Consider the following 11,424-nt stretch of genomic DNA (forward strand, 5'->3'; position numbering starts at 1 on the left):
ACCCACCGTGTTCATCAGTCAGTGAGATGAATGCAGCACCCATTACACACAAAGAAAAGCTGCTGTGGGCGCCTGAGTGGCTTAGTTGGTTGAGCTTCCGACTCTTGATTTCAGCTCAGGTCATGATCTCACGGTTCGTGAGATCGAGCCACAAGTCCAGCTCTGTGCTGACAGCATGGAGTCTGCTTGGGATTCTCTCTCTCCCTCTCTCTGTGCCCCTCCCCTCCTCTCTCTCTCTCTAAAAATAAATACATAAGCATTAAAAATAAAACAAAACTTAAAAATCCCATAATCTGCTATGAAAATTTTTGATATATTGTAAACTCAAAATTTGGGGTAATACAGTGATGCTACTGAGAACATCCTGTTTCTGATTGTAGCCTAACTCTAGGCCCCTTTCCCTTCCTCCATGAAGTCTTAGCAATGACATTCGGACAACTGATTTTAAAAGGATTTGCAACATTATCTAGAAAGCATAAAATACAGACCAGGAACCTAATTTACCATAGTAGCCAGAGACTCTCCTCTTTCTCTTGACTCCATTTCTGGCCTCATATTTCTTGCTCCCGGATTTTATTATTTTCAGCACCAATCCTGAAGGATTTGAACTACAACTTCTCTGAATAGGATTGCCACACACCTGTCTTAAACAGAAAAGTGGCCTGTAGTTAGTCCACTCCTTCCTTGATTCTTATGATTGTGGAACAGTAAGCAGGCTGCACTATGGCATTTCAGCACTAAGTGGAGCCAGTCACCCAACTGCCTTTAAACTTGCAAATCAGCAAAGACCACACCTGAAAACCATACTTCATCTCTGGGTTTACAAATGGACAGAGCTAAAGTTTTATGGTGAATCACCCATTTAGTATATTTGAATGCTCAAGCCTGTGGACAGATTCAAGATGAACAATTCTTTTCGCTCATCTCACATGGATTAAAGAAAATGGATCAAATAAACACAAACAAATGAAATTGTTTGTACGTTGTGCTTGTTAATCCCACTACCCTTTGTTGCAAACTTCTACAAGACAGGGAACTACTAGTCATTGTGATACGCAGAGTGAAGTGAAAGCAAACATTCTTATTTCTTTTCACAGATAAGGAAACTAAGGCAGAAAACAGTGAAATAAATGTAACAGTTCACCTCTTATACTTAGGATCTCAGGTACTTTCAAGAATTGGATGGTTTGCTCTGTCTGTGCTGAGTTTCTAGATGAGACTGGTTTGTGACTCCCCTTATTACCCCTCCACTGGTCTCCTACACCCTATAATTGATTCCCGCAAGATTTCATTGTCTATGTAAGGAAACCAGAAAAAATACTAATGGTTATAGTAGAATGCAGTGGGTGCTACATAGGGTGGGGCTCTCACTCAGACTGCAAAAAGGCAGAGCATTTGGGCTGAACCTTGGAGGTAACCAACTGGAAAAGCTCAGCCTATGTGTAGCAATATCTAAAAATAAGCTACAACTCAATATAGAAAGAAGGGCTAAATCGAATAGCACAGAATAGACCTGCCCTGAAGAACTCAGAGTGAGGTCTTGTTTGTCCACTTACTAATGCATCATTTCCATTTGACTTATTATTAAGGGAGGGACTTCTCTGGGCCTTCTTTTCTAACTTAATGGTTGTAAAGAGTGGAGTATCTTTCTATGGCCAGGTCCCCAAGAGCAGGTAAGAGAACTGACCTTGCTGACACTGTGAGCTCACCTCCTTTCTCTCCTCTCATTGTCAGTCTTCCCACATCTGTAGTCCATACTCCTGGCCCCTACTCCCTCCTCTCTCGTTCTCTTAGTGACTCCTTGAACTTTGACTTTTACCCCTGACTGCTTTCTGTAAGATACACCAGCATTCTTTTTTTTTTCAGTCAATTTTATTTAGTTCATATTCTCTTCTCAGTAACATTTATTCTGCTGACCACACTATCTGATGGATGTGTTTCTTTATAACTTTTTGATGGTCCATCACTCCTTTGCTTTGTCAGCATGTCTCCCTTTTTTTTTGGTCTCCAATTGTGTGTGCCCCTAAAATTGTGTCCTTGGCCTGGTTTTATACTCAATTCCTTGCTCATTTTTTGTGACCTCCTATTCTTTTATACCTATAAACTCCATATATATATATATATATATATTCCACCCAAATTCTAAGACTTAACTTGTGCTTAATTCAAAAGACCTAATAGTACACAGGTTAAAAGTATGGATTCTGGTGTCACAACGTCTGAGTTCAAATCCTGGCTCTGCCACTTACTAGAAGTGTCACCTAGTTTCCTTATCTGTAAAGTGGAAATAATAAAACTTACTTCATTGGATTATTAGAGGATTATTATGCACAGAATAGAGTAGTATGCACAGAAGAGTGCCTGTTACATAGTAGCTACTATGTGAGTATTAACTCATTATTATTATGCACTATCATAACTCATTATTATTATGCATTATTATTATGCATTATCAAATTTTAAAATCTGCTCTCAGTACATCCCCATTGGCATATCCCTTGAAATCATTCCATACTTTCAAGTCCTACAGCTTTCTCCTTCTTGTAAAGAAGTGATTAAGAGTATGGCCTGTTGAGTCAAACAACAAGTTAGTATTTCAGTTCTAGTTCTTACCAATCATATGACCTTGTGTAACATACTTCATCTCTCCCAGCCTTCATCTCCTCATCTGCATCTATATCATAGAATTGTTGTGAGGATTAAATTAGGTAATATACATGAATGAGATGATACAAGTACAAGGTAAACACTTAAAATAGTAGTTATTCCATTGTTGTTACTGCCTGATCTTCTATATTCTGCCCAAATACTACATTATCCACAAAGCCTCCTCCGATTGCTCCAACCACAATGCTACCTCCTTCTTCTGAACTTCTGTGACATTTGTTATCTATATATACCACCTAAATGACAAGTTAGCTTATATCACTGTGTACTGTCATTTACCATTTTGTAATAATTCTTAGATCCCTGGTTTAAGTGTAAGCTTTTGAAGGTAGGGATCTTGCCTTACACCTCCTTGTAGCTTTAGCATCTAGCCTGGTGTTTGGCAAATAAATGGTGATACACAATCCTGTTCTCTTCAAATTTCAAGTGTCCAAATTAGAGTGGTTATCTTTCTCCACAAAATCTGCTCCCCTTCTCAATTCCTCTTATTCTGACTCTGTTAAGACATCACCTTTATTTCTAATCTAGTACAGAAACCTTTGCCATTTCTCATGAATTTCTTATGTACAAGATCTCACTGGGGGCACGTGGGTGGCTCAGTTGGTTAAGCATCTGACTCTTGATTTCAGTTTAGGTCATGGTTTCATGATTCTTCAGATTGAGCCCCACATCTCTCTCTCCCTCTCTCTGTGTCCCTCTCCTGCTCATGTTCTCTCTCAAAATGAATAAATAAACATTTTTAAAAAGATCTCACTGAGGTCTATCAATTCTGTATGCTCCTGGCTCAATGTCTCTCACATAACACTTGCTCAAAAATGTTAATGACTCAAAATATAAATTAATATATATATAAATTACTAGATTTTTATTTTAACATTTTTTAAATATTTATTTATTTTGAGAGAGAGAGAGAGAGAGAGAGAGAGAGCATGCATGTACACGCAAGGGAGGGGCAAAGAGGAAGGGAGGCAGAGAATCCCAAGCAGGCTCTGCTCTGTCAGCACAGAGCCGGACAAGAGGCTCCATCTCACAAATCGTGAGATCGTGACCTGAACCGAAATCAAGAGTTGAATGCTCAACCGACTGAGCACCCCCAGAGTTCCCTTAGATTCTTATTTTAAAATGTTTCAGATTTGCCTCTATTCTTTCCCCAAAGACACTACCCTAGTATAGACCCTTAATGACTCAAGTCTAGAATATTGAAATCACTTTCTATCTGGCTCCCTAATATTCTTTCATTTTAATCTATCTTGTCCTATGACTGATAGATATTCCTAAAACAGCATTTCTAATCACAAATATTACCTTATTTAATCCTCACAGCAACGCTATGAGGATGGTTTCTCAACAGCTTATGGAATCAGCTAATGCTCTGCGAACAATTTTCAACGTTTTTCACAGGTTGGTGTCGCTTTACTTTCCTCACAGCATTTTCACTCATCAACATCCCTCATTAACCCCATGTTCCACCCAAGCTGGTACCACTAATCTTAAACATTTTCCTTCATATCTACTCTTGATGTCTTATCAAACCTGGCTTTAATCATAGTATCAATCATGAAACATCTTTATCTTCATTTTTTCACCTCAAAATTTACCCATCTTTTAAAAAGAAAACAGAATCCCTTCATAACACTTTCCTGGACTGTTGTAATCTTCAATTATTTCTTTCTTCTTCATATAATTCTCTTATAAACTTAACTCCCATATAAAATCTTTATTATCCTGCCTACCATGTAAATATTTACTCCAATTTATTACTGTCCAATTGTTTTATGTAGGTTAGTTAGTATAGTCACACCCTAGCTGTATCATAAATCCATTAAAAGAGTTATAATTCTCTGTGTGTTCTTCACTGTCTGAGATGAGTACAAAGTAGAAGCTCAAAAACATTGAATTGATTGATACTGTGGAAGTAAATCTGATGAATTTAGTGTTTGGGGAAAGAGATATTTCTCAAATTTTGATCCAAGATCAGATCTATGATGTTTCCAAATAATTTCATTCAATGCCAGATTATGTTGTCTGTTTTACATTGACTGGTAGGTAAAATGTTATCATATCACTTATTTTAATAAAAACAAAGTTTGCCATTGATGAAATGTCTCTCCCATATTTAGCTTTTTAAATCTGAATGTGATGCCTAAAATGTTCCATAAAGAGGAATAAAAAATCACAGAAATCAAACACCATTTGAAGTTTCCATTTCTAAATGCCAGCTCAACAAGTAAATTCAAAGATGTTCATTTCAATCCTTCCAACACTAATACCATGGAGACCTCATGGCTGCTGTCCCTCATAATGAGTCCAGCTTTTGGACACGCCAAGACTGTAGAATTTAGAGGAATCTGTTGGGTCCAACTGCAGGGCTGGTTGGTGGTTGTTGTTGGATGCTAAGAAGGGGATTGTGCCATGAGAAAAAGACACTCTAAAGTGATTTCCTTTTAAATCTTGTTAGAAATCTGAGATACTATGATCTGACATAGTGTGCTATAGGGTTTTATTCAGTGCTGTCTTAGGGAAATAACTGAGGTTTGTGGGGGTGGGGATGTCAGATGCCATCCTCTTCCATCCCTCCATAAGTATGGGAAAGGTTACCTGGACAAGTCTTCTTATGCTTCAGTAATCTTAATCTCACCTTTATGGGTTTGGCTAAATATTTTTGCTTTAAATTGATTACTTTTATTTACATATATTTACCTAAAAGAAAAATGTCTTTATATCACTTTCCAAAATAAAAAAACAGTTCCTGTTGTCGTAAGTAGAATGTAATCATGACAATAAATACAACAAAAACCAAACCTTTTTATCAAATTCCAGCCAGATACTTTTGGGTTTTGTGTGTGTGTGTATGTGTGTGTGTGTGTGTGTGTGTGTGTGTGTGTGTGTGTTTACTTTTTTAAAAATATAATTTATTGTCAAATTGGCTTACATACAACACCCAGTGCTCATCCCTTCTCAGTGCCCATCACCCATTTTCCCTCTCTCTCACCCCCCCATCAACCCTCAGTTTGTTCTCTGTATTTAAGAGTCTTTCATGGTTTGCCTCCCTCCCTCTCTGTTTGTAACTATTTTTTCCCCTTCCCTTCCCCCATGGTCTTCTGTTAAGTTTCTCAAGATCCACATATGTGTAAAAGTGTGTGATATCTGTCTTTCGCTGACTGACTTATTTCACTTAGCATAATACCCTCCAGATCCATGCACATTGCTGGCAATGGCATAATTTCATTCTTTCTCATTGCCCAGTAGCATTCCATTGTATATGAAATCTTCTTTATCCATTCATTAAGTGAGGACATTTAGGGCCTTTCCATAATTTGGCTATACAGCCAGATACTTTTGGACTCTGAGCTTAAAGGCTTCACTCACTCTTTCTTGTAAGGAACATGAGTAGTTGTTAGAGAGCTGTTAAGACACATTAGTATTAATATGAGACTTTCTTCTTCTTTTTTTAATTTGTTTATTTATCTATTTATTTATTTAGAGCCCCCACCCAGGCTCCCCACAAAAGAGACTTTCTTCTTCTCAAAATCAGTGTTATTAAAAACAAGTTGATTGTGTTAATTATTCTCAACTTTCTTTTTATTTTTCCCACTGATACGTGTTCCCTTAAGAGATAGGTTTAGTTTTCCCTGGTTTTGATTTATACAGAATATATCCTTCTGTAAGCTGCTTCTTTCACTTACCATTTTGTTCTTGAGATTTGTCAATGTTAAATTTGTTTTAGCCGTGGTTCATTTATTTTTTTACTGTCTTACAGTATTCAGCTGTAAAATATATCATGGTTAATCTAGTCTATCAGTCATAGTTTTGTTTCTCAATTTTTGCTATGATAAACAATGCTGTTTTGAACATTCTTGGCTTACATGTGCCAGAATGCTGAATTACTTAAGAGAGGAATTGCTGAGCCATTGAGGTGCACAAGTTATTCCCTATGCCTATTTTTAAGTGCAAGTTACATTGCCATCATGCATGGACAAATGTCCCATAGCTGCACGTCATTGCTCACCCCTAATAATGTCAAAGTTTTAAAATACTTACTGGGGCACCTGGGTGGCTCAGTCATTTGAACTTCTGACTCTTCATTTTGGCTCAGGTCAAGATCCCAGGCATGGGAACGAGCTCCATATCGAGCAATGTACTAAGAGTGGAGCCTGCTTAGGATTCTCTCTTTCTCTCCCTCTGCCCCTCTCCCCCACTTGCGCACTCTCTCTCTCTCCCTTAAAAAAAGTTTCTTTTTTAATTTAAAAAATAAAATAAAATAAAATATTTGTCAAATATTGCGTGGGAAAAATGGCTTCATTGTTGTTTCCCTTTGCCTTTACAAAAGTGCAGCCATTTTCTCATGTAGAGAGAGAGAGAATTTAAAGAAAACAATTTTCTCATTGGCTTAAGTTAGTTAATGTCATCCTTGCTATGAGAAATAGGCCCACTGACTCAATCAAAGGACAGACTCAGAGACTCGGAGCCCAGTGAAGAGGTTTTAATCGACACTCTTGCAAGAGCGGGTGTCTGATGGACATTCTAGGTGGTTATAGCAGGCGATTATCTCCTAGCTTGCAAGTCCCCCCTGATTCCTCATTGGCTGAGTACTACAGAGGTTAGACCCTTACCCAGAAGTTGCCTATGCTCACATAAGGCAAAAAGTAGTCTTAGTGGAACAAATGTACATTCCTTGAGGTGACACAGAGACTTCAGTTCTTTGGCACATGCTCATTGCAAAGCCCATGAAAAATAAGCCTGAAAAATGGAGAGGAGAAGAAGAACCAGTAAGTGAAGTGTTTAAGGGTGTGGGACTCCATTGTGTGTGTGTGTGTGTGTGTGTGTGTGTGTGTGTGTAGGGTTCATACATATTTCCAATAAGTTGTAAACCTATTGTTAACTAGACAGCACAGCTTTTATTTGTTGTTTGTGAAAATGAATCATCTCACTGATTCTCATACTTGCATACCACCTAATATTCCTGTGCACCCCACCTTGGGAAACACTGGACTAGAAGAAATTTTAAATTGAATCACTTTCTTTTTCCTTTTTTTTACATAAGCTCTGATGTGAAATGTTGGGGCTTCAGGGAAAATGGTCAAGAAGGAATTCCTGAGATGCCTTTGGTGCAAAGTAAAGGTGGTTTTATTAAAGCATGGGGACGGGACTCATGGGCAGAAAACGCTGCACTGGAGTTTTGAGGAGTGGCTGATTATATACTTTCAAGTTGGGAGGGGGATAGAGATAGCGTAAGTCTCTAAGAAATTTAGAAGCAAAGTTTCCAGGACCTTGGGGGGCTATCTGTTTTTACAAAAATGTCATTTACTACTGTCAAGTAAGCTCTCAAGCACCCTCAAGTAAGCTATGAAGGGTGTCATATACACCCTTCAGATGTATATCAGTGGGCCATATGCTTGGAGGATGATTGCTAACATACGTTTTGGAGGAGGGGGTAGAGATAAAGGAAGCTGTCAAAGGGATTTTCATATGTTAAAGATGACTTACAGGATCCTAGAGGTCAGGCTAACTTTAAGCTAAGGTTGCTCTTTGCCCTTAGCAAAGTATTAACATTGAGGCTGCTGAGTTCCTGGAGGAAGGTCACTCTACCTGTCTCAAGGACTTGTCAGTGGTCTGTAAGTTGTAGGGAAATTTAATTTTTCTTTTGCCTTTTTTCTCCACATCAGGCTTTATGCCCCAACTTGGGGCATGAACTCATGACCCTGAAAGCAAGAGTTGCATGATCTACTGACTGTGCCAGCCAGATACCCCAAAATTAAATCACTTAAGAAAAAAAAACTAAGGGAGAACCCCAAAAAGGAAGTATCCTTATGTCATCAAAGACTGTTGTACACTTGGGTTTTCAAATCTGTAAAGCACAATTCTGTTAGTTTTTATTTTCATTCTGGGATCACTCATTACAAAGGCCCAGGGTTAATAAAAGAAGGTCTTTCAATGAACCTACATCACTTTCTCTGAAAGCTCAAGTAAAATTCATGAAGGTTATCTGCTTATTTAGTGGTTAGCAAATACAACAGATATTAAGCAATATACCCAAAACCTCGGCTTGGAAGTCCATAACAAGCTGAAAGGAAACAAGTCAGCAGAATTACAGGGAGAAACATTTTAGGATTTCAGGAGAGCAACTGGGGTAACCTAGGAAGGAGAAAAGAAGTGTATTATGAAATCTAGGTAGATTCAAGTAAGTTTTCTATTATTTTTCCTTCCTTTTTTCTTTCTTTCATTTTGAGAGAGAAATAGAATCTTTTAAAAAATTTTTTTTAAGTTTATTTATTTATTTTGAGGGAGAGAGAGAAAGAGAGAGAGAGAGAGAGAGAGAGAGAGAGAGAGGCAGAGGGAGAGAGAAAGAGAAAATCCCAAGCAGTGTCCACGCTGTCAGTCTGGAACCCTACTGGGGCTCCATCTCACAAACCACAAGATCATGACCTGAGCCAAAATCAAGTTTCAGATGCTTAAACTACTGAACCACCCAGGCTCCCCTAGAGAGAGAGAGACAGACAGACAGAGACAGAGACTGAGTCTTAAGCAGGCTCCTCACGCAGTTCCCCATGCAGGGCTTGATCTCACAACAATGAGATCATGACCTGAGCTGAAATCAAGAGTTGGACACTTAACCCACTGAGCCACCCAGACGCACCTATTATTTTTTAAAGGAATTTTCAAAGTAGGATGATCAACTGTCCTGGTTTTCCTGAAACTGAAGGATTTCCTGGGACATAGAAGTTTTAAAATTGGGAAAGTCTTCTCCAACTGAAAATAATTGGTCACTCTATTTCAAATGTTTCCTTCAAGCGTACATCATAAGCAGCACAGAAGTAGAGGTTTTCCCCCTGTGGATGTAGGAGAGTATATGAGATTACACCTCCACAGTGTCTAACAGACTAAAAATGGGATTCAATTTTATTGAATAATTACTTGGAAATGAAGGAAAGGAACAAGTGTCCTCTTCCAACACCCATTCCCTCTATTTGCTATTAATCGCTTGAGTGCAAGGTGCCACTCACAAAGTAATCCTTCCAGGGATTCTGAGGCATTATCTGCATATAGTTGAAGATATTAAGTAACCAAAAGCCTCTGAATAGGAACAGCTCAGCATGCTAGTGTTTTTTCACAGATCATCTACTTGTCTCTTGAACCCCTACTACATGATTTGTACAATCAAAATATATAAGACAATGTAATTTATATGGGACAATGTAATTTTCTATACAAGAAAATATAATTTCATTAAAAAGTGTAATTACATTCAATAATCAGTCACTGAAATGCCTCCTCTGTGCATGACACTTTGGTAATTTAATTCTAAGCTCTTCTTATAAACCATATGTAAAACTGAATTATACATTTTTTAATTAAAATCAAGATTTGGGGTTTTTCCAAATGTGCACCTTGAAGATATGAATTTTCTATAGGGAAACCATTACCATGAAATGTTTAATTGCACATTTTCCAAGCCCCTTTCATTTAAAGCTCTGACAGAATTTTCTAGGTGGAAAATACAATACAATGTTCATAATCCACAATTCACTATATATTTTCATCGTTTCTTCTAATGACATTATTCTCACTCATTTATTGCATTATTTTAAAAATAATTTTCTTTTGGCCAGACACTGTACTAGGAATTGGGGAAACAGGAAGAAGACAAAGTCCCTGTCTAAGTGGAGCTTGCAATCTGGTGCCTCTAAGACACTTAAAATGAAAAGAAACGGGAAAAATTCTCCAAGGCATAAAGCTCTGACTACCTAGGAGAAAAGTTAGCTAGTCAAACAGATCTTGTCTCTCTTCAGTTTTCAGAGTTGGGGAATCAAATGAAAGGGAAGTAGAGTGGTTTAGAACAAGAAATGATTCATATTGGAAGAGAAACATAATAAAAAAGAAAATAAAAAGCTAGAATCTCTACTTTTTTGATACAGACATAGGGTTACCTCCTCCTTTCCCTGAATCTTTTCTAAATTTCTTGATAAACAGCTTTGTTTAATTCATCTTGTTTTTTTAATTTTTTATTTATTACATACCTTCAGTTTACTTTCTTGGGTAAGCTGCTGTGTCCATGAAATTCTTGAGAACGTCAAGAATTTACCTCAAGAATGTTACTGGGCTACAGTTTTCAAGGAAATCTTTTTTTTTTTTTTTTATTGGTGCAAGGACTGACCTCTGAATAAAGAAAAGGAAACTATAGGTCATTTCAAGATTTATTTTGTCAAAAAACACAATTGCTATTATAAAAAATAATGCCTACAGTTAAAACAATAGCAAGTATTTATTAAGCATTGACTATGTCCAAGAAATTAAAGAGAAAAGACAGGTAAGAGACAGTCCTTGGCCTTAAATAAATTAGTACCAGTCTGTCATGTGCTAGAGACTAGTAGAGATGCAAAAGAATTCAAGAAGGTTTTAGAGCTGACAGAGATTGTTACCCCATTTCCCCTTACTAACAGAACTCAGATTTTGACCAAGAGTTCACCCTTTCATATGGCTCAGGAGAAACAGATCCAATTTCATGGTTCTGGAGACTTGATTATTCTGAACCAATCAGGATAATCACAATACTTTATCATGTAATTGGTTTAAAAAGAGGCATGTTGTGAATTATCTGACAAATCATAGGAAAAATTTGTTGGAAGCTTCTAGAGAAGGAAGTTCATGGAACTAGCTGGATGTTAAGAGGTAGAATGGAGCTTCAATAGCTACTGACACCCATCTGAAGATCACTGAGACAGGGGGAAGGGTAACCTCACAATGAGGCTTACATTA

At 37.6% G+C, this 11,424-nt stretch overlaps 1 long non-coding RNA gene across 2 annotated transcripts; it reads right to left on the reverse strand.

The window, feature by feature from the left end:
* Positions 1-7,135: 7,135 nt before the first annotated feature.
* LOC128315960 (uncharacterized) lies at positions 7,136-10,821 on the reverse strand. Of its 2 annotated transcripts, XR_008299202.1 has the most exons (3): positions 10,686-10,821; positions 9,305-9,497; positions 7,136-7,407 (listed from the first exon to the last, which is right to left on the reverse strand). It is a non-coding gene; the product is annotated as an uncharacterized LOC128315960 (long non-coding RNA). The 2 variants fall into 2 exon arrangements; XR_008299203.1 differs by lacking the exon at positions 9,305-9,497.
* Between the last annotated feature and the right edge of the window lie 603 nt (positions 10,822-11,424).

The sequence above is a fragment of the Acinonyx jubatus genome, chromosome B3, assembly GCF_027475565.1.
Source record: "Acinonyx jubatus isolate Ajub_Pintada_27869175 chromosome B3, VMU_Ajub_asm_v1.0, whole genome shotgun sequence".
Taxonomy (NCBI): domain Eukaryota; kingdom Metazoa; phylum Chordata; class Mammalia; order Carnivora; family Felidae; genus Acinonyx; species Acinonyx jubatus.